We start from the raw sequence: 24,590 nt of genomic DNA, 5'->3' as shown, positions 1-24,590 counted from the left end.
AGTCCCTCTTTCTTTCGCTTGTGAGTCGGATGTTGAAATGACGACTCAATCTCAGAAGCGTCGTGCTTCCTCTTTACCTTCTAAATTATACCATTTGCATGTCAAGACCGAGAAAGGTTCGCCAGGAACTGCAAAGAAATTAGGCGTGTTGAAAGAGAAAGTTGCTGCCTCATGTTTAAAGCAGTAATCATGGCGGGTATTTCTTTTCTCCAATGGAATTGTCGCTCTATCGCATCGCATCTACTTTTTAAAGAAGCTTATGCTTAAATTTTCATCAGACTTTATTTTACTACAAGAATTGCGGCTCTCTCCACATCGTTCTTTTACAATCCACAGATTCTCTGATTTTAGAGCTGATCGCCCAAACGGCGGGGGGGGGGGGGGGATGGCTTGGTAACATTGATTTCAACAAAACTGTTCCATTGTGCTAAAGTGTCTCTTAAATTAATGCAACCTGATTGTGAGATGCTTGCAGTTGCCATGCTTGTGCCGCAGTGTGCCCCTGTTACAGTAGCGAATATCTACTTCCACGCCGGTGTCCGCAGCACAGATGGGCCAGACGCTTCACTGCATTACAGCAAAAATGCAGTTCTGGCTGGGGACTTGAATTCGCATCATGCCATATGGTTTTTCAGGACAGACTACAACGGGCATTTGTGGTCTTGGATGTCAGCAAATGGTGTGTGCTGTTACAACAGACGCGCCATAACTTAGATCAGGGCAAATTCTCGGTCAGCTATTGAGTTAACTTTAGCTGTCAATGGTATTGGGGTATCTTCGTGGTCTACAATTGACCACGGTACGACAAGTGACCACTACCCAATCACTTTCACTCTTGCATACAGCCCGCTTAGGGCGTCTGGTTACGCACAAAAAATAGTCAATAATACACTGTTCGAGAGACTTCTAGGTGCGGCCTGCACGTCGGTTGTTCCCTCGAATAAATCTGACCGGAGTCCTCAAGTTTTAACTTCCCTGTTAAACGCCACTCGGCGATCAGTCTGTACGGTTCAGTCAACCGTTAAAAATAAGAATCCTTCGAGCAGGTGGAATGAAGCCTGCGAAAAATCCTATCATCAGAGGAATGCCGCATGCAAGAGCCTAGCGCATAACCGGTGCCCTAAGAAGTGGATAAATTACAAATTCTTTGTAGCATCTTTTAAAAAAAACAATATTTTCACATATAATAGGTAGTCCTAAATAAAAATGTTTTAATAAGACGACGAGGATGGCGATAAAGATGACGTGAATTAACCGAATAATAAAGAAGATGAAGTATTCAATGAGGTGGAAAGAGATGATTGGTACAGATGAGAAGAAGAGGACGACAACAAGGATTACGCGGACTTAATCAAAGGCTATAGAAGGAAGAGGGAAAGCGAGGCACGGGGGAAAAAGAACAGAGAAGCGGAGGCTCCGGCGGGTCAGGGACGCTTCGGCTGGGAAGAGAGCAACGCCGGCTACTGCTCCGGTGAGCTCGCCTTCTACGGCTTCGCACCCGTGGACTTTCTGCCATTCCTGAGCGCGTTCCGGGGAGCTAACTGAGGACGCTACCACCTGCTACAGCCGGGGGTGTCTCCAGCGCTGTTAACACCCATCCGGGTGGTGCCCCAACGCCAACAATACCGGCATCACCTCCACTGGCGCTTGGACCGAGAGCTTGTACAACGAAGCCAGCGACGCCAGCCAAGCACAACGAACACCATTTCGACGCCGGCTACTGGACCCATACAACGCCGCATGCGCACCGAACCAACCGTGAGCGAAAACGCCTACGACTATCAGTAGAACGCTAGTAGTAGACGCCAGTACCAGTGTTACCAGGTGGTGTGCATTGATAGTCTTCGTGTTTTGTGTTATTTTTGTTATTTGTGTGTGCTAGCCTTTGTGTCACGTAAGGTTTATTAAATGTGCGTCTGTGTGGGTACACCGGTCGCTTAGTCCATTCTTTCGGCCCGAGTGTTCTCCGGAGAGTTCTGTGACAAAGATAAGTGGCGAGCCTTCGCCAGGATTCATTTCCTTTTTCTTTTTGCTTTGTCTCAGATTTTTCCGATCTCTCAATGGCAGAAAGGATGGATTTGGCAAAAACATTAGAACTGGCGCTCAAGCTGGGGTCAAGCAAGGAAGAGGCTATGCGTCTCTATGAGGAGGAGGCAAAGAGGCAGAAAGAGGATGCAGATAGGCAGAGAGGAAAGGGCACAAGCACGCGCAGACGCTCGCGAGCCAGAAAGAGGGAGGCGAAAAGAGCTCGTGAGGCAGAAGAGCGAGAGCTTAGAAGAGCTCGCGAGGCAGAACCACATGAGAAAGGAAGATTAAAACGGGAGAAGGAGTTTTTTTTGTGGAAACAGGCGCATGTCGCGGGAGGATATGGAGAGATCACGGACAATGATCAGCGTTCCTTAGCGGGTATAGAATCTCCTAGACCGGCCCGAGTTTGTCCATGGAAGCTGATGGCTATTTTTGATGACAAAAGAGACGATGTGGACGCATACCTGTAACGATTCGAGCGGATAGCTTTGGGGCAAGGCTGGGAGCGTGGTAAATGGGCCACGCCGTTGAGCATGTGTTTAGCCGGGGAGGCACTGAATGTGTTTGGGAGGATGACTGCTGCTGATTCCATGGACTACGAGAATGTCCAGAAGGCACTCCTCCAAAGATTCAGGCTTAAGGCAGAGGGTTTTCGTGAGAGATTTCGCACCGCGAAATCTGAAGATTCTGAAACCGCTAAGCAGTTTTGCTACAAGCTGACCAACTATTTTGATAGGTGGCTTGATATGTCAAACACAAAAAAGAGTTTTTAAGGGGTGCGTGACAAGCTGGTCACAGAGCAATTTTTAGCTTTCTGTAGCTCAAAGCTAGCGCTATTCATGAAAGAAAGTTGTGTTCACTAGAAGAGTTTGCCGACACTGCAGACCGATTTCTCGAAGCTCAAGGGCTGAGAAATGTGAGTAAGGCAAAGGAGCAAACAGAAAAGGTTCCACAGACAGATGCGACAAAACCAAGAGCATACGGCGGTGCATCTAAGGCGCAAGTAAGGTGTTTTCTCTGCGGCAAGGTAGGACACCGTGCAGCTGACTGTCGGACTAGTAGCATTACACAAAAGACACAGGATGAGTGTCAGGGTTGTAAGAGCGGAGGACACACTGTGGATGAGTGCCGATATAGAGTGCACGACTGAGCTGCATGGGTTGTCGACTCGCGGGCAGAACTTGACACACCTCCTGAAGTTCCACAGCTGAAAGGAGAGCCAACCCCGCTGGAAAATGAGGCGGTGAGTAAAACAACCAATTCGAAAGCAACAATGCTGGTTGTGTTTGCGCAAATAGGAGACCGTCCTATATTAGTGCTTAGAGAATGCGGAGCCAACAAAGTTTTTGTTCGGAGAAGCCTGGCGAAGGACGAGGATCATACAGTCGAAGCGTCAGCCGTCACTCTTGTAGAGAGCATGGTACCTTGCCCCATTCAGGATTCTAGTGTCCACGCCATATTGTACCTGACAGCTAGTGGCAAAATGTGTAGAGCAACCCAACTGCGATCTCATCTTGGGAACATTACGGGTGCAAGTCGTGTCAAAGACACCGATCTCGAGTGGACGATGCTCGACGTTGAAGAACACCCAAAGGAGGAAATACCCGCGACAGCTCAGACGAATGATGAAGTCAGTTTCTCGTCGGCACTGGAAACCAGAGCTCAATCGACAGCCCTATTAATGCCGCGTCCGATCTCTACTCCTGCTACGATGTGCCTCAGTGTAACACCGGGGAAATTGCAATGAGGAAAAGCGAAGACCTGAGCTTGAAGGCTTGCTCAGAAATTGTCGGGGAAAAGGTGAAAAGAAAGAGGAGTAGTACGTCATTCGAATATCAATTCGTAAACGATCTTCTGTACAAGGAATGCTTATTTAGCTCAGGAAGGCGGGTTCCACAGCTGGTGCTACGGAAAGATATGAGAGAGTGTGTTACGTTTAGGACATGACGCCATTATGGCCGGACATCAGGGTGTTCAAAAAAAACGGAGTCTAGGATCACCGAGGAGTTCTTCTGGCCAGGTGTCCAGAGTGACGTTAACCGCTTTGCTCGCTTATGTGACGTGTGAAAGCGCACCGTTCCGAAGGGAAGAGTTGGTCCCGTACCTCTGGGCAAGATGCCAGTCATCGACCTACCGTTTCAAAGAGTGGCTATTGACAATGTGTGGCCAATCTCTCCAGTTTCCGTAAGAGGCAATAGATGTATGCTTACTGTCGTTGACGTGACCGCTCGTTATGCAGACATATTCCACTGAAGGCTATTGACAGTATTCAAGTGGCGGAGGGTCTTGTGGAGATGTTCTCGCGTTATGGGTTCCCGAGAGAAGTTTTGAGTGACCGGGGCTAGAAATTCCACATCGGAGGTAATGAAGGAGGTGAACCGCCTTTTGTCAGTAAGGCAGTTACTGTCAACGCCTTACCATCCCATGTGTAATGGGCTTGTGGAGCGGTGCAATGGCACCCTCAAAAATATTATCAAGAAAATGTGCCAGGAAAGACGTACTGATTGGGATATATTTCTCCCAGCTCTTTTGTTCGGTTACCGCAAAGTACCGCAAATGAGTCTTGATTTCTCACCGTTCGAGATGTATGGGAGAATCATTAGAGGTCCACTCACAATACTCAAGGAACTGTGTGAAAATAAAGAGATTGCATCAGATCTCAAGACAAGGAACACATACGTTCTTGAGTTGCGGGACAAGTTGGAGGAAACATGCACGCTTGCAGATCAAGGCCTGGAAAGGGCACGCGAACGCTATAAGGGATACTATGACAAGAAAGCTACTCACAGAAATCTAAATCCGGGCAACAGGGTTTTCATCCTGCTACCCACGGATAATAAGTTACTAATGCAATAGAAGGGCTCATACCTTGTGACGCGGAAGAAGAATGACATGGATTATGAATTGTTGATAATAACACCAAGGTTTTGCATGGAAACATGTTCAAAAATACAAAGAAAGAGTTGCCGTACAGTGCGCCCCCAAGGTAGCATGATCGATAGTAGCCGAGGAGACAGATGATTTTGCCGAGGTGCCCACGCGCAGTGGGAAGAAAACTGTAGGATCGGATAAGGTGCTAATAAACCCCAATTTGAATGAAGGCCCTACTCCAATGCAAAAGGGATGTGTTTTCGAATGTGCCGGGAAAAACCGATATCATATGTTGCAAACTAGATCTCTCTACAGATAGACCAATCAGCGTGAAGAAATATCCACTACCTTTCGTAGCTCAAGATTCAATTGAAAATGAGGTGCGCGATATGTTGCAGCTTGGTGTGGTTTCTTCTTCTTGTTCTTCTTCACCCTAGTATATGGCACAGGTGTGGTTTCGCTTAGGCATTCCTTAAACCGATATCATATGTTGCAAACTAGATCTCTCTACAGATAGACCAATCAGCGTGAAGAAATATCCACTACCTTTCGTAGCTCAAGATTCAATTTAAAATTATGTGCGCGATATGTTGCAGCTTGGTGTGGTTTCTTCTTTTTCTTGTTCTCCTTCTTCACCCTAGTATATGGCACAGGTGTGGTTTCGCTTAGGCATTCCTTCTTCTTCTTCGTCCCACTTGACACGGCGCATTCGCACAGCTGTGGAAGCTCGATTTCGCCAGCGCGCCGCGTCGCCGGCAGCAGCAGCTGCTCCGCACCACGTGGCTGGTCACATGACAAACCACGTGATCAGCCACGGCTCCGCGCCGCCGGCATCTGCTCCGTAGCACGTGACCGACCGCGTGACAGCGTGGCGGCGCAGCCACGGTGTGGCGGCACCGCCACCCTGAAGCCTCAAAATGCGACCGCAATGTAGCTCTCTCTACAAAAAACTCAAAAGTACCGCCATCACCGTACGGGCGGTATAGGGTAGCCCGGAAGCGGGAGCGACTTAAATAATAAAAATTACAGAATTGCATTAGACAAAAGAATATGGGAAACAACGACTGCAAGATCTCTTTTTTTTTGGAAGCCGAATTTTAGACAAACTTAAATGTTGCACGACTATAGCTTCCTGCGCAACATGTTTCTGGCCTCTAGATGTTGTACAGCGATGAATGGCTAAAGCACATTCATACACATCTTAAAATAGGCCTCCCGTCGCGTGGTGGCTTAGTAGTTATGGCGCTCGGCTGCTGACCCGAATGACGCAAGCTTAATGCCGGCTGCAGGGTCGCATTCTATGAAGCACAAATGCTCGAGACCCATGTACTGTGTGATGTCAGTGCATGTTACCGAACGTCAGGGGGTCGAAATTATCCGCAGAATAAACTACGCTGTTCCTCATCCCCTGAGTCACTTTGGGACGTTAAATTCCATAAACCGCAAACCGCGCAACAATTAGTCAAGCAAATTTCGCCTATCAACCCCAGGAGGGCTTTCTAGGAGCTACGTTACACCGTAGTTGGTGGATAAGTGCTGCTTCAAAGAACATGACTGCGACTAACATGCCTTGCCGCTGCTGTCAGGCTACCTGTGGTTCGATGAGGACAAAATTCCCAACATTGGTTTCAGCTTGCGCTGGAAAATTATTAAACACCCCGTGAGCATCTCCCTAATCTTGGCGTAGCCTCAAGCATTTCATTACGAGGGACGTGAGTGCTTGCAGATGCCGTTAATCCTCAGCGACAAGAGGAAACGAAGGCCCGTGAAATGGCAGCCGCATGACAGAGATGCTTGTGGTGACTTCCGTTCTTTTAAATCTTAAATCCGATATCTACGTTCTCTCATCATATCGCAGCTAAATGCCTTCATTAGTTGGGTAAGACCATTCGTTGTTCAGACTATATACCTACTTGATGTTATTCTTTCATCGAGAACATAGTAGTTTTCAAAATACGGAGTTTTCTTTTGGAGTTCCAGATTATCACTACCGGAGGCAACCGCCGCGGTGGCTCATTGATTATGGCGCTTGCCTGCTAACCTATAAGACGTGGGTTCGATCCCACCCGCGGCGGTCGAATTTCGATGGAGGCGAAATTCTAGAGGCCCGTGTGCTGTGCGATGTTAGTGCAGGTTAAAGAACCCTAGGTGGTCAAAATTTCTAGAGCCCTTCACCACGGCAGCCCTCATAGCACGAGTGGCTTTCGGACGTTGGATCCCCATAAACGAAACTACTGAAGGCATTGTATAAATTATGTCTGAGTAACAAATTTTAACTCATATAATTACAGCGGGTCTTCGGTCAAGTACTTCGTGGTAAGAGATTTTGATGAATGGGAGCACATCAATTTCGTAATTGTGCGCAACAGTGATAAGTCATGATTGCATCTTGCTATGTATTAAATGCATAGAGCGCCTTACGACTAGTTGCGTTTGAACTGAGAAATGAATATGCAGTCCAAAGTGTGACTGAATTAAGTTGCATAAAATTCGAGTCTTTAGAGCTTCTCAGTAGGAGGTAATATCCTTAATGTGATCGCCACTGTTTCTGACACAAGCATCAGCAGTCTCTTTCCCCGTCTGCTCTTCTAATTTGCACATTCTTGCCAATAGTGTAGATTATCATCTGTATTGCTGCAGAGTATGCGGTATTAATAATTACGTCAGTTTTACACACAACTCTACGCGGCTGTCACAAAGTGTATTCAAATTTTTATACACTTGAGCAACGTAAAAATATCGATATGCCTGAGCAGTGACTAGCGTTCTCGGAGGGCTTTGCACAAAGGTAGCTTGTTTTGGGTCGATGTGCATTTCGAATACTGACGGGATAGTGCAGTATGATACCGTGAACCATACACATTAAGGTGTGTGAGGATTGGGAACGAGTGGAGAGTAATATGTGATTGCTTTCATTTCATTTTCGCTCACTTTTGTGCAGCGTCGCGCGTAAGCTAAGGACTAGAATTGCAGCGAGCGACTATGAGCGAATCAAGGGCGGTTACTTTTGTGAATATCTGTGTGGCCGTGCGAATTTGCAATAGAATTATTTAGTAAATAAGTTTCGGCACTAAATGTTCGAATTCCTCTATTCTAATATTGTCAGTAAACTGAAGCGCCATTATAGATATTCTGGGATCTGGACCGCAAACAGGCGAAATCAGTAGTTCGGACGGCTGTATCTGAGTTGCATCTCTTCGCGGTGCGTAGATAGAGCGTCCCATGTTGTGATCGTATTCGTTCCAAAGCGGGGAGCTGCCATAGCGGTCATTTTAGTGCAAGTTTCGACGTAGCATTCCGTCTCTTTAATTCGTGCTTGGCGTGCGGAGCTGAAGTTGTGTCTGCATACATGAGGAGCTGCGAACGATACACGGTCGCGGAAAAAGACACATGGGCTTCATAATGGATATTCGAAACTAATTATTCGCTTTTATTGTATTAAATATGTATATTCTGATACTGAAGAAACTCCAAGACCGAGAACTGACTGCATGGAGCTCAGCCTGATCACACAAAAAAAGACAAAGCTTAGCCGATATCGTTCATCAAAGAGAGTGTCAGTGCGTACTTGCGGTGTTGCTTTTTGAGGCTACTAGTCGGCATGCGACATTTGTGTCAGCTCTGCGGACATTCTGCTCTAAAGATCTCATTTTAAGCTTCAAGGATACATGTTATGCTTTTCAGGGTTCTTGGTTGAGTTCCTAAACGGTCTGGAACACGTACTATTCACATTTGTAAGCGATGTGGAAATATTTAATCCTACCGTTGGGGTCACGCACAATATCTGCTGGCTGTGCTGACGCCTTTGTGTTAAGTAGTAGGAAAAAAGGCACCTGAATGCCAGATTACGCCAGTGGTAACGACTTTGGCTTGGTATTGGTAGTGTAACCAGGAGCGGACACCTTTACCTACCTGTTTTAAATCTCATCACCAGACCATATTTCCGGCAGGACGACAGAAAGGCCAAGATCACACCAATCATATGTATTGCGTTTTATAGAAGTACGACCATGTTCCAAATTTCCGAAGCCATGGGCCTTAAAAATCTTCTGCACACTGAAGCTCTATCAGAACCCCTGGCATTTCAAAGCCTGAAAAGAGGAGAAGCGCTGGCGTTCCTATCTAGCCGCCTTATCAGAAGCAGGTGCAAGAGTGGCACTAAGGGGCACATGAAAATGTCGTTAGGTTTCACGGTTTTTACCTTCAGTCGATGCTGTTATAAAAACAATTAGCAAGACGCACTTAGAACAACCATGCTTTCACGGTTAAAATTGGTTTGGTTGGTTTGGTTGATGGGGGTTTAACGTCCCAAAGCGACTCAGGCTATGAGAGACGCCGTAGTGAAGGGCTCCGGAAATTTCGACCACCTGGGGTTCTTTAACGTGCACTGACATCGCCCAGCACACGGGCCTCTAGAATTTCGCCTCCATCGAAATTCGACCGCCGCGGCCGGGATCGAACCCGCGTCTTTCGGGCCAGCAGCCGAGCGCCGTAACCACTGAGCCACCGCGGCGGCTCACGGTTAACATTCTCTCGACAGGCCTGCCTGTACGGATTTTGTCGTACTTTTCTAAGAATTTTCTCTTCAGTGCGATAAAAATGGAGAAGGCATTTAGATTGCCATGTGCTAAGCAAGAGAAGGGGACAACAAAGGACTAATTCATAAGCAAGCACTATAACCTAAATCCGAGAATACGGACACTGCCGCCGACAAAAGGGATGTGTTTCGACTGGGTAAAGTTAATAGTGTGCGACCGCTGTGCTCAGATATTGACCACAAAGATTCGCGATTACTTCTCTTCGCTTATACACTGCATATCTTGTTACGGTGCCAAACTCGAGCCTGGATTTAAGGCACACTGCCAAGTAAAGTCAGATGGAAAAGACAGAGCTTAACTGGCAGTCTTGAAGGTCCAATTCAAGGCATTTAACGCACAAAGGACCGCCGAAAACACAACTTTCCGCTAAGCAATATTAAAGCGAAAGCTTCATTACCGTAGTCAAGCCAAGGTCATCGGCACCGTAATTTGACCTTGAAGTAGACGAGCTGTGGAGATGTGGCAGCCACGTGACATACCATGTCACTCACCGCTGCCGTGCCGACCGCTGTGCCACCGCTGCTTTGGCAGCTGTGGCCACGTCCCTAACCAAGCCACTTGCCGTTTGCTGGAAAAAGAAGCCGGCGGCGCTCTCGCGGCATACGCATTGCAGTTGTCCCTATGGACGGAGCGAGTGGGCCGGAGCCATCTGCGTTGTCGGGACGGTTTCGCTAAACCAGGCTCAGCTGATCTTAACGCGTAAGCACTTCAGGCCGCACTCCCTGGGTTTCAGGGGCCGATCTGTGTGAAGCTCGACCAAGTGAAACCGAGGAAGAACGCCAGCAGCGCTATTAACAGAGAACGGAAGCGTGTGACACGCGCTGCAGAAATCGATAAGGAACACCAGCAGTGGCCACCTAAATAGCGCTGCGAGTAGGCAATGGCGTCCAACCGGTTCAGTTGTTTATGCACCTTTCCCTTTCTTAAAACCATCAAAAGGTTTACGCCATTGATGCTGAGGAAAGGCGCATATCTTGCTCCCTGAGTGAGTGCAAAACTGTCATTCTATGAGGTAGGTGGCAGTGCTGTACACCTGTAAAAATAAAAAAACAGTCCTTATGCACAATATTTCGTGTTTTGCAATTCTAAAGCACCACTATTTTTTTTCTAACTGTTCAGCATCATTCTTTTTCTATATTACAGATTCTGCCTGGCTAAAGCTCATAGAAAGGAGAAGAGGCAGCAAAATGAGGCAGCAGTATGGACAAATAAATGCGCTGCAGGGGCAGAACAGCAAAACTAATAACGGAAACAAAAGATAAGCTGTTGAAAACTTTTCTTTCTGAGATAGTGGCTTGGCGCCACGTCGGCAAAGAAGAATTGGCTGTGTCGATGCAGGTCAAAACTGTTCTCCGTCAAATTGAATCCCCGTGCCGGAAGGAATAGGCTTGTTATTATGCGCAAAAAAAATTGCGTGAAGCTCCGGCGCCGTACTCTTTAGATGCAATTCATAACTTTCTGCTTTCGGGGAGACTTTCTTTAACCCCTAACAATAAACAAAACGGCCTCAACGAAAAAATCACGTTCTAAGATCAGCTCCTGGTCCCCTGCATTAATGTGAAAACTCTTGAATGATAACAACAACAGGAAAAAAATGCTGCTTCAGCAGTCCTGGATTAAAATGTTGATATTGGCCAAGGGACGTGGTTTTCGGGATGAAAATGTTCCATGCAGTGGCTCTGCATGTAGGCCTTCATTTGGATTTGAAACCTGTGCCAGAGAAACGTATGAGGAGGCTGGGATACGCCAACAGGAGGCCAAATATACGCCGTCTGCGCAAGTGAGATTCTGTCGTGACTTCAGACAGTCATTTCTTCAGCGGGGGCCGTTTCGCCTGTAACTGCAGAAGTAGGCTGTCAACCATTTGAAAATAAGTGCAACACCTCCTTCTTCATGTGCCTAAGTCACATAGAACGAAATGGAGTGAGAGCGATAGCCGGTGACTTTCCGAGTGATCGTGACACAGGGTCGGACCTCCTAGAACTTTATGCGAAGCGCGTGCTGCGGTGCTTTATCTGGCCATTAGGAATACATAGAATACGTTCAGAATACGCACTGGTGACTAAAATTCTTCCCCAGTTCAATATTGCCCCTACTGCCCTTTCTCCTGATCATCTGAACACAACGCGTGGATGTGGCCATGTGGCGGATATTTTCATCTGAAGTTCTGGGGCAATGCTCCTTCAAATAGACGACTGGAAACTGCCGAAGCCGCTTTCCTGTAAAGCCACCTTAATCCACGCGAAGCGAGTGTACCCACGCTTAAAACCCCAACGTTAAGAAATAGTTTGCTCTGGTCAGCTAAGCACCGCTTCAGCGATATGACTTTCAGGTCTCAATCGCTTTCCCCGAGAAGATAATCCATTCGCTCCGCGCTTGTATCGATGAGAGCACTGCAAATATGCGCACGACTTACCAATGGAATAGAATTGTTTTTTCAGTGAGTCCAGTTCGGTGCCTTGTTATCAGGCTTATCATAACAGTGACAATTGACAATTAAATTACTCTAAAGTTAGCATTCTACAGGCTGTAACTAAGCAACAAGAAAAGCTGCGATTACTACCAAACATCTTGGGGGTGCTGTCGCTGATAAAAGCAAACAAGCAACATCCGCGTAGAGAACCGCTCATGGCAGCCCTTAAGCTCTAAATATGCGTAAGGTCGGGAGCATTTATTTTTCGTGAGGTTTTGGTTTTAGGGGTATCGTAGGGGCTCCATCATATAGGTGAGAAGAAAATGATCATACTTGGGTTCTCCGTGCTGTAAACCAACGGGTTTCCTGCAGTGTTTCTGCCGGTGGAGCACCATGGTGGAAATTTACGGCAACTTAAATGACAGAGTAGCATCTGGGAGCACCATAGCTTTATAAAATTCCTCGTCAACCCGAAATTGCCCCTGTTCAAGTGAGTACTGCCACAGTTATGTCATTTTCGTCTCTGTGATGCATTCGATACTCACTGGCCACAGCTCAACCAACACGCAGCCGCAGAGCACTCTCCAGGTTTGAAAAAGAGAAAATCCAGGCAATACACGTGAACGCATCATACCATTGTAACAGAGACAGAAATCAAGAAATTTGCTCGAGTCCCAGGCCTGCATACTTTCATGCAAATATGTTGGAATTTTCCTCCATCTGCATATTCTACTGCAATCGCTAGCATCCGCGGCTTTGCGACACATGTTCCAGCGCCTCTGATTGAAGATCCGTCGGCAACATTATTTGTGCACGCAAGATCACATCTTGCTTTGGCTGCCTTGCCAGTATGCAGTCTCGGGCGATGCAGTCTTGGTCCTCCTGCAATAGCTCCGTATTCCAGACATTTGCCCCATGCTAACGGCACCCGCCTGATACAGCATGCATCTGAAGAGAGTAAACTGCATTCATCCTCCGTACACGGAGACCACCGCAACGACTTCTTGAAAACATGTTTTCGTTCGCCCAAAATTTGTAAGGTGCTGACAGATCAACCACCGCAAAGCTTCTCGTCTCATGTTTCGACCGCATTTTCCGACTCGTGACTGACTTTGGCAATGCTTTAGGGCACCGAGTAGAAGAAGTGAACGTAATTCTCGAGGCCTATCAAGCAGCGTTAATTTCTTTCATTATAAAGGAGGCCACTTCGTAGTCGACCCTTTGGCCACAGCATGATTTCTGATGCGCAAAAAATGGCCTTAATAAAGCAAGGTGGAAAGCTAAAAAAAATACACATCTCAATGAAGCCATGTATAGATTGAAATGAAGGGCAGGCGAGGAGGACCGTGCGAAAGTGTTCATCCCATGCCGAATACCACCGATCGTCTTATGTGACTACTACTGCGGGTGGCATATTGCAGGTTAAGGTGTTCCGCTGACCCACCCGAAATCTTGTGACCTCAAAAACCGGTCTTGCGTTTGTTGCATGTCATATCCAAAGGAGAAGAAAGAGGCGGCGCCCAGTGTCTTCAGTTTCCTGTCTATGAACGCGACTAAACAGTGCGCAAAAGCCTTCTGATATTGAATTTTGCGCAGATACCTCGCCATTCAATGACTTCGCTGCGGTGAATTCTGGATTGCACAATTTATACCCTCATTCGAGGGTGACATCTGTGACTGCAGTGTTTGTGATGTCATCGACAGAGAGCCAATGACGCGTTGACAAGGGCGTTGACATCGGCGTTTTACAAAGCAGTTTTTTATTACCCGTTAAAGCCCTCATGCTAAGCGATAACATCACGCAGCATTGTTCAAACGGCGCAGAGTCATTTCTGGCGGGAGGCCCCGGGCCGCAATCGACCAGTAATAAGAGCAGCAGAAAGCCTGCGTTTTCAAACGTCAAGTTGTAATTGGAGCTGTCAGCAGTCAGGCGGCCCACGTTAAATAGCACTGATTTACTTCTACAGTTTAAAGAAGCCTTCTGACCGCAGCATGTTTTACTTCTCTGCCTGCCTTGTTTTGTTTTAAAGCTGCATTCTTGCAATTGATTCCGAAGGCTGTATATAACAGTAGGATTTTGGGTTATCCAAACCATTCCACAAATAGTAATGCTATAGTGACAAAAATTTAATATTGTTTGAAATTAATTTTCTGCAGAAGGTTTACGCGATCTCTGTGGAGATTCTATAACTCGCAATTTGGTGTATACCACCAAGAAAATTTGGAAATATTTAATTTCGCCTAGAGAATTTCGCTAACTTTCCGTAGTTATCAGCACACTAAACTGTTTTTATATCTTCTTGCTGCATGATTGAGAGAAGCAAACCAAATGAAATGAATGAGCGCTTTGAAGTTCAAACATGTTTTCTAAGTATTTACAAAATGTCGTAATGTTACCATTGAAAAATCTTGAGACATGTGATAGCAATATACGTCACATATCTTCTTGCTGCATGATTGAGAGAAGCAAACCAAATGAAATGAATTAGCGCTTTGAAGTTCAAACATGTTTTCTAAGTATTTACAAAATGTCGTAATGTTACCATTGAAAAATCTTGAGACATGTGATAGCAATATACGTCACATATCTTCTTGCTGCATGATTGAGAGAAGCAAACCAAATGAAATGAATGAGCGCTTTGAAGTTCAAACATGTTTTCTAAGTATTTACAAAATGTCGTAATGTTACCATTGAAAAATCTTGAGACATGTGATAGCAATATACGTCACATTTAATCAAGTAAATTTCCAAATAAAATACGCTGATTTTAACGCAAAATAAAGAGTTTGTTGAACAAAAAAATCCTCCAAAGTAAGGAGTTCACCACAAGGCAGTACGCGTTTGCCGGAAAGCAGGAGCGACCTGCATAAAAAGACAGAAAAAATTAATGAGACGAAATAAAAAGGAAAACAACCACAGCAAAATCTTTTTTTCAGTTGTTCCGTGACTCTAGCTTCGTGCTAACAAGTTTTTGGCCTCTACAATTAGTGCAGTGATAATGACTGAAGCACACTTGTACACACCCTGAAATAGGCCTCGGGTCGCTACGGTGGCCCAGCGGTTATAGTGCTCGGCTGCTGACGCGAATGATGCCGACTCAATCCCGGGCCCGGCGGTCGCACTCGATGTAGATGAAACGCTAGAGGCTCATGCACTCTTTGATTTTAGTGCATGTTAAAGAACCCCAGGGGATCGAAATTATCCACAGCCCTACACTACGGTGTTCCTCATAGCCTTAGTAGCTTTCGGACGTTTACTGTGACTACCTAGAGTTGCGGACGTGTTTTTCGTGCCTCAGGGGAATCAGGGATGGATGTTATTGTTAGTAGTGAGGAACTGGACCCTACTCTTGCGGAAAGTAAGCTTACGTCTTCACCATGTCCACATGGCATCACATATTCTGCGCTTTGCCACGTTGGCCACGGTGCCAAAAAGAGCTTCTCAACTTTTACAACCATTCATGGAAGACTGAGTTGCTGTTTCCAAGTGGAAATCAAGTCAGCTGATACCACTACTAAAACAAGAGAAATCCTGCTCGAGCTCGCATCGAGCAGGCCCACAGTTTAAGCCTGTTCTGTGGGAAAAATAACTTTAAGGATGACTCTTCTGCGCCTTGAGTGGTACATTGAGCACTAGAAACTTTACCAATGCCATGGCGTGTTTTCGGTGTTGTCGTTCCTCTTTAATGACCCTGTGTCCACAGTTAAGCAACAGGAATGCAGAAGCGCATGTCCGTGGCACTTTTTGATGTCAAACGTGCAAACGATAACGTAACACATGATGCCATTCTCGATGTGCTACAAGCTGCTCGATTCAATGGCCGGATGTATAAAGGGATACAGAGCTATTTGACCAAAAGGTTATTTTTATCATGTGTGAAGATAACCCCACACCTGTGCATTGCACCTACCTGGGCGTGGCACAGGGCGTAGTTCTCAGCCCGATATTGTCTAATGTGACACTCATAGCATTCCTGGAGAACCTACCTAATACCGTTCATATCTCGATATATAACGATAACGACTGCATCTGAGCCTGCTCTGTCACGCGTCTCCAAGTGAGAGCACGACTTGAGCGGGCAGCAGCAACACCCGATAACGCAACACATGATGCCATCCTCGATGTGCTAGAAGCTGTTCGATTCGATGGCCGGGTGTATAGGGGGATACAGAGCTGTTTGACCAAAAGGTTATTTTTATCACGTGAGAAGATGCCCCACACCTGTGCATTGCATCTACTTGGGAGTGCCACAGGGTGGAGTACTCAGCCCTATATTGCCTAATGTGACACTCATAGCATTCATGGAGAACCTATCTATATGATTGCATATTGTACTTCTAATCGTTTTTTAGGGGTTACGGTAGACCGGAAACAATCATGAAGCCCGCATTGCACTTTTTTCTTTAAAAGTTAATCTCTGTCGGTCCCCTGCTCAGATTTTCGGCCGAAAAATCATGGGCTCGTCTGTTCAGTAAATTCTTCATCTGTACAGAGCACGTTTCTAAAGATTTATACGGTAAAGTTCATCCATACTTTCGAACTGATGAAAGACGAATTGAAGTGCCCTTCAACTGTATTAGGTCAAGCTCCTCGCACATGTCTGCAACCATTCCTACCGACAAGGACAACCGACTTTCGGCGTACATAAAACTTGACACCCTGCGGGTCCACATACGTTACTTAACAAGGTTTCCATAGCATCGTCTTGTGTTAGTGGCGGTAAAGAGCCAACATGCAGCGTTTATAAATTTAATAGCAGCCCACCAGTCGACCACCCCATCACAGTTCACCCCGGCCGCACGGCCTTCGTCCAGGCTGCTGTGTCTACGGGAGGCATGTGTGCCACTTAAAATTCAGGGAATAGCAAAGAAATCGAACTTATCGACGCCGGTCCTGAAAAAGTTGACACTCTACCTACTCTATGCCGAATATAGTAGCCCTACTCATGTATATACAGATGACTTGGTCTCATCTAGTAGTTCAGCTTGCACCGTGATCATTCATAAGTGACAGGCGACTATTATCGACTATTAACTTATTATCAGACAACATCCACCGGGTCAGCGTTGCCCGCTCTTCGTGTTGCTGTGCACAAACACCACGCAAATGAGCTGTGCTCTTCTATTCAAAAGCTGCACTACAATGTCTCAATTCTGCTTTACGCGATGGCGATCAAGAGAAACTCATAGCTGAGGTAAAACGTCTACAACACCAGGCACTGCAAAAGTGTCGTGTAATCATACTCCAGTGGCTACCAGGACACAGTGGCATCGTCGGAAACGAGGAAGCTGACGCTGCAGATCGATTGACCCACGGCAGAACCAACATCGTCCGGACACCACTCACAAGAGCCGACGCAGCGAGACATCTGCAAGTGGTTGGCCGAAAGAAGATTTTAGCCTTATCGTATACCCCGCAAACTCGGCATGCCGTTTGCACCGCCTCGACCCTTTACTTCAACTCAATCTTCCGCCCGCCCTCCGCCGCTTAATGCTATGCTATTTTCTTGCCTGTGGCTGGAAGTGGCGTTTACAAATGCCTAGTCCACATGAATAGCAAAGGCAGACTCTCTTCCGTATAAAAACTGCGGGTGCGAAAAGAGAATTGCACACCAACGTTACGAGTGCAACCGGTTTGAACGTGAGCGTGTCCTGCTCGCTGGAACGCTCCGTCGCTTACATCCTCGGCCTCTTACTGGAGCCAAAATTCTGGGACCTTGGAATAAAACCTTCATCACAGGGGATAGCTGTGAAGGCGCTTTGCATGTTCTTGAAGGAATCAGGACTGAATTCAAGGCTGTAAACTTCCATTGTGTGCCCTGTGTATCCTATTAGTAATGGTATACGGACATGTGTTAGTGATCTCTCTTTCTTCTCTCTCTTTTCTTCTCTCTCTTTTCTATCTCTCCCACCGTTTCTCTTCCCACGTGTAGGGTAGCATACCGGGCGTCGCCAACATAACCTGCCATCCGTTCATCGTTCTCTCTGTCTGTTTCACCGAGAGCAAACATGCTAAACGCCATTCGGCAATCTCATTCGGCTTCAAGAGAAAGAGGGATATTAAATCCCAGATCGCATTGGTTACGAAGCTTTTTTTTCACCTGAAAGTCTGGAGACTATCACCTCTCAAGTTATTAAGGACAACGGTTGATTGCAGACTTCCCCACACAAATGCTAAAATATGCTATTTGCCAGGAGAACACTTTCTAAACCTGCTCGCCTTTCAATCCAATGAAGCAAACACGGAAGAGGCTCTCATCTATCAAAATCAAACGCTGTCTTGGCAAATTTTTGCTTCAATTCCAACCGGTATATATAATTTTCGAAATGTAGCGCAAGAGACGATGGTGTGGACATTTACACACCATTCACGTTGATAAACAACACACTACCATATGCCTCCACTCTAACAGATCATTACAGGGATATACGTAACTCTAGAATTAACGTAATCGCAATCCCGTAAAGCTGACAGAATAGGACCGCATGTAACCAAGGAGAGCTCAGAAAGGTTTTCCACATGCCTAGTGCTTTTGCGCGCGTTACTGCACGTGAAAAGGAAATGCCTGTTTTATAATATCTCTGCCCCTGCTCGCATATAGCTTCTCAAAAAAAGTGCCAGCCAGTGGTACTAAAGGGGCCGCTGCGAAGAAAAAAGAGGATCGCTCTCCAGAAAGCCACAAGGAGGATGAAGCACAAGTAGCACCTGCTACTGGAAACAAGGAAGCAAGAAAACCACATCCTACCGATAACCAAAAGTACAAAAGATATCTCGGTTTGTTTTTCTTCTGCTTATTTCTGAATAATTGACGTTTGATACACCATGTGAAAGGTATTTACATCTTTACTAAATTACGTTTTAATGTATCAAATGGACGATAGCTCCTTAAGACCAGACAAAAAGAACTTGGCGACTTCACCGCTGGCTATTAATTCGATGAGAATACGAATAGGATACTCGAAACTGCAGGATAGAACGTGTCGGTGCAGCCGCCTAGTCAAATCTTGTGTAAAATGAAGCTCATGCATTTGGCGTTTCTCCAACTGTTAGCATAATGTGAGCAAGTCACTCGCGCTGATGCGTCACCAGACTGAGTGGAAGAGTTGTCAGGTGTTCTCTCTCGTAATTTTGCGGCTGTAAATTTAAGATCGCTATCAGATGTGTGCAGGCGCTTGCGAGATGCCACTTACGTAGGTGGGCGGGAAAAAGCAGCCGAGACCACCGTGCGTCGAGTCCCGCTGGCGCTCTCCTGCACTCTCTCCCCACTGAAGGACTGTCAGCACCATTGCAGTGGTGGCGGTGATGGAGGCAGTGCACGGCACAGCCGATAACGCCTTCCGCGTCGGAGGACACGAGGGAGGCCGTGCACAGACGTCGCTGTCCAAGTATGCCGGGGAGCATAGCCTGGGCAGTTGGCCGCGACAGACACGTTAATAGACGACGTCCACTCAAGTATTTCCGAAGAGAAATTCAAAGCAATGTGGGCATACCCGACACTCTCGTACCAAAAACAGATTGGCGACTAATTACGCGCCGAAATAAAAGTGTCTATGCAGTCAGATTTTTGTCTGTAAGGAATGTCCCGGTGAACAAAATATTAAAACTGTAGTACTAGAGGCAAGAATAACAATTAAAAGTTGTACATTGCCTTAACCGCGCTATCAGATGGGTTTGCCCCGTTGTTGCCATGGTTATGTTGCTACGTTCTAATCACCAGCTTCACGATTGATGTGGCCTCTTTTTGGCCCAATCCGGATTTATCGCTGGGCTTCCTGCACAACGGCACCCCTAAAGCTGTCACTCTACAAAACGCACGGCATACAAATATTACCACGCGAAAGCGGCACTCAAGAGTGCACTCTAAAATGACTAAATTTCTTAAAACGGAAGAGTTGCCCCCGATCGGCCTTGGTGCTTGCCGTGGCCGCAAGATATGCTACAGCAAATGCTAATGCGTCGTGCAAAAAGAGTGATAGTGATTTCTGAAGCCAGCAAAACTGCGAAGATCGGCAAACTTTCCTCGAAACACCACGAGAGTAGTTGTCTTCGCGCAGAAGGCTTTAGTGGGCAACGTTTGCTCAGGCGCCAGTTGTGCGTGCTTGTGTGCGTGCGTGAGTGCGCGTATACGTGTGAGTGTGTGTGCCTTTGTGTGCGTCTGTATGTGCGTGCAAGAGTTTGGTTTGGTTTATGTGTTTTTTACGTCCCAAAGCGACTCAGGCTATGAGGGACGCCGTATTGGAAGGCTCCGAAAATTTCGACCCCCTGCGGTTCTTTAACATGCATTGACATCGCACAGTACACGGGCCTCTAGAATTTCGCCTCCATCGAAATTACGTACCCGCTGCGGCCCGGAATCGAACCGGCGTCTTTCGGCGTCAGCAGCCAGCACCCGTCGCCGGAACGAACCGCCTTCGCCCCGAGCGCCGTAACCACTGCGCCACCGCGGCGTGTACGTGTAGGTGTGCGTGTGCGTGCGGGCGTGTATTTGTGTTTATGTGCGTGCGTGCGTGCGTTTGTGTGTGTGTGTGTGAGAGAGAGAGAGTGTGTAGGTGTGTGTGCGCTTGTGCGCGTGTTTATGTGTGTTCGTGTGTGTGCGTGTGTGTGTGCGTATGCATGTAAAGCCTCCACGCACCGAAAAACTTCCCCATCAACAAAACTTAACCAACCAAACACCTGAACCCTAAACACCCACTTCCCCCTCCGGAAGCTCCACACACCCACTTGCTCTCTCCAGAAGCCGCCACCCATCAGAATGCCACGCAGCCACCGCTATCCTTCAGAAGCCAGGACCCACCAGAAGCACACGCAGCATCAGAACGAAATGCGACGGTGAAACCAAATTTAAAAACGCCACCGGTGGCCATCATTCTAAAAAGGAAAATGAAAAGGCTAAATGTGAAACCTAATGTGAAATATTCTAGAGAAGATTTGTCAGATGGCTTTGCACCATCACCCATCAGTTTTTTGTTATGAGGATATTGCAGAATCGGAGCTGTTAGCACGGAACTACATTTTGGTAACAAGTTCTAAAAACTATTCCATGTGCCGTGCAGACCACTTCCGAAGTGACTGCAGGTCCAAGTTAGAGTTATAACGAAGCTATCAGAGGAAATCGAGTGATTTTAATCTTGGCTTCTTTCCGTAAAAATTAGATGCACTTTAGCTTCTGTTTAGCCTGGTTAGATAGCGAAAGCTGTGGTGTACGGGCAAGTAGACGCAGCTTGGCGTCTGTAACGTTGAGAGCGTTCCGGATACTAGATAGGCATAGCACACTCTGGCCGGTGGCAGATAAATTAATGGTTGATCGCGAGGTGTTGCACATCCAATGAACGCTGTGGCCGATTGCTGCAGAGCCGCGTGTCTGGCGCAAAGTTGTCCGCCCGCATCACTCTCTCACCTCCGCAGCGTACCTCAAAGCGCGATTGAGGCGTCCACTGATCCAGGCAGCCATTTATGAACCCTTCCATTTCTCAAAATGATCGGAGTCTAGAACGTTGTCAACGCCGACGCCAATGAACGCAGTGAACGCCGAAGTCTATAGCTTCAGAGCCGCGTTTCTACCTCAACGTAGTCAATGCAAGCGCATGCAGCGCACATCTGTCACTACCGCCAAGTAGCTTAAACCGTGACTGAGGCGTGCAATGTCCCACGGGGCCAGTTATGCGCCTCTCCTTTTCTAACCAACAAGTGTGTAGCGATTGCAAGGCTGGCTCCTGCACTGGAAACATGGCGCGGCGACGACGGCAGCACGGCGCAGCTGGATCGTAGTGACGTCATGGTGGTCACGTGATGCCGAACGGCGGTGGTGGTGGCCTTGCCCTCACCCTCCTCTCCCGCTCTACGGTTAATGGCCATATGAAACGCAAGCCGAAGAAGGAAGGGAAGGCAGCAGTACAGCTTTCGCTTTAAAACTCACCGCAGAAGCCGTCTTTGTCAAATCACCACGGTGGTCGATGGGTGGACGGCTGACAGATCTGCCAAGCTGGGCGCTCTCCCGGACATGCAGCCTCGGCGGACATCGTCGTGGAGCTCGGCAGCAGCGGCCGGCACCACCCGCCCGTCCTCTGCGTTCGCTGTGGCAGGGTTCGACCGAGACGACCAGGCCCCGAAGAAGCTCGGAGACCATTGGCCAGCCAGGTGACCGCTTTGCAGAGTTCACGTTGCGACCGCAGTCCCCTGGACAGGAGCGCAGTCCCCGCTCGGCTGCGCTATGCCAAAACGGAGGAGTCGGGAGGCGCGGTGAGTCAGGCGACGATCCTACTGAAGGAACAGGCGGAGCGGAATTCAGAGAGGCACTGTGCATGGCTACGTGTCGCGCAAAAAGGAACGCTCGGTGTAGCGCCTACGTTCGAATCGCCGAATGTTGAATCCCCGAGGAAGGGGCAACTCGTGCGCTCAAGCGATTCTGCTTGCTGTTCTGCCTCCTCTTCTTCGTGGCGCTTTGCGCAAGGTACAGCTCTAGCAGGAATTAGCGCCGCTCAAACGAGAAAATTCCTAAGAAAGAGACGCACATACGGTAGATAACAGAGTGTAAAACAGTGAAGGCATTTGTGCAGAGTTTCAAAACTTGAAAGCCGACCTGTTTCATGAAGCTTGCATCCAGCATGTAATAACAGCCCTCAAAAAGCTATCCCGGATGCTGATACGCCTAGGAATCATACGTTTGTTTATTTCTGTCATTAAAGCCCTCGAAGATTGTTGCATACCTAAGATGATAAATTGCTCCCGCGGGAGAAAATTTAAATGCTCACTTTATTGCAAAGTAAGGGCGAACAACTGAAAAAAAAAACCGTCTGTGAGCTAAAGCTCGTTGTCAGCACCGCGTAGCGACCACGCACATTGAACCACACACCTGTACAGAGAGATCAGTGCGCGAGGTCAGACAATGCCAGCGAGGTCAACCAGGTTCCCATCGCGGTTAGTTGGGCTGCCGTGGACAAGTACAAAAGCCGAAAAAAATAACTTTTACAGTAGTTGCGTAAATCGCGCAATTCAGTGACAGTAGAGAGTCGTCTTACAACGTCGTACTGCGTAGCTCGCAGTTCCCATGTTCGCTCTGCACTCGTGTGCAACATACGGCTGCGTAATGACGATAGGCACGCGCTGCTCTCCCCCCGCCGTTAGCCTCCGTAGTTGAGCTGCTGACATTCGGGCTTTACCTTAAACACCTTGGACTGGCGTCTAACATCGTTCCCGCTTTGAGTTGGTCGATTCGGTGTCGCCCTAACATTTGCTAGCCGTCCTGGTTAGCTTATATGCAAGACCTATCGCATCGTATAGGCCGTGGTCTGTTGTTCGATTCTCGGAGCAGGACGAATTCTCGCCAACTGTGAAGTTACTGTTAAAGCGGCATAGCTTTTCTTTGCAGCTGTTTCGTTGCGGTTGGGTGGAGGGTATTGAGTAATTACGCCGCTACTAATCGAGGTTCCCTGCAAACGCTGTGCATTGATTGAATAGAAAACCAGGTTTCGATTGATCTGTGTATGTTGAGCTCCATCGCCCAAATGTTTTTTACAGCTAAGTACAAGCAAAACGCTTAAATGGCATTGGTGGCCAGTGTTGGACAAACGTTCTCATTTTTTGGCTTCCCTCCATGATCCTGAACATTAAATCTTTGGCCCTCCCTCATCCTCGCGTGCACAATAAGCACTTTTTAACATTCAGGTTTTTTTTAGCACAATAATGGACCATTAGCTTCAATATTTCCATAACATTGTCTTGCAATTTCCCAACGTTCAAAACTTTTGCCCGAGAAGACTGGACATGTGCACGCATGGCACACAGGCCAAAGAAAAACCTCTAATCCAAATCAAGTTCCAGCTCCCTTACTCACAGAGCTAATGAGATAAAACGTGATTTCCAAAAGGCAAGGTAGTCTACACGACTGAGGTTTTGTAAACGTTTATGAATAAAGTTATAATATGGTGAAATTAACATGAAAGTAATATCCTCGTGAAACCTGAGTGACGAATTTTTGTATGCAGATCAAGAAAACGCATTTATTAGACCAATGAGGCTATCTTATCACGATAAAAAAAGTTTTGTTGATGAAGTATTTTTTGTTTGCTTAGCAAAGCATGTGCAATATATTGCACATTGGGACTCAGCGGATGAAAAAAACAATATCATGAGAGATTATGGATAATGGGCAAGAAGGCTTTTATTGTGCCCTTCAATGATATCTCTAGGCATGAAACTGTTTAAAGCAGTTTCTTGAAGAAGTTATACAAAGAAAAACGTCACAGCGAGTGCAACGAAACTTTGTGCGTTCAGAACAGGAGGGGTTACGGCATCTTGATGCGGACTTCTGCAATGAAAGTTCGGGCATGTGTGTTGCTCCGGCTGTCCGGAAGGAGACGGGAGGCAATGGTGTTGTCTTACTGGCAGGGCGCTTCGCTGGCGGCTCATCGTCGTCGCTGCCCACATCCAATTCTGCTCTCAGCAAATCATTAGCAATTATCAGTTTGAAGTCCAGTAGACTTAGTGTGTTCTTGCTGGCAACTCCTTGGAGTTGAGAGTCTTCTTTATACTGCAACCATGCATTAACGACAGCCACGTCCGCAAGAAAACAAAGAGAACGAAGAGTCCAGCGCGTTGTCCTTGCCTTGCTTGGGTAGAGACTCACCATTCTATCGCAGAGGTCAACGCCTCCCATATTCTTATTGTACTCTTCTACGAT

The 24,590-nt window shown here is 47.1% G+C and overlaps 1 long non-coding RNA gene across 1 annotated transcript; it reads right to left on the bottom strand.

Moving 5' to 3' along the window:
- Positions 1–14,623: 14,623 nt before the first annotated feature.
- On the bottom strand, positions 14,624–22,310 carry LOC144099865 (uncharacterized). The gene is made up of 3 exons (XR_013307466.1): positions 21,828–22,310; positions 19,102–19,315; positions 14,624–14,773 (listed from the first exon to the last, which is right to left on the bottom strand). It is a non-coding gene; the product is annotated as an uncharacterized LOC144099865 (long non-coding RNA).
- Between the last annotated feature and the right edge of the window lie 2,280 nt (positions 22,311–24,590).

The sequence above is a fragment of the Amblyomma americanum genome, chromosome 1, assembly GCF_052857255.1.
Source record: "Amblyomma americanum isolate KBUSLIRL-KWMA chromosome 1, ASM5285725v1, whole genome shotgun sequence".
Taxonomy (NCBI): Eukaryota; Metazoa; Arthropoda; class Arachnida; order Ixodida; family Ixodidae; genus Amblyomma; species Amblyomma americanum.
This window is presented reverse-complemented; position numbering and strand designations above follow the sequence as displayed.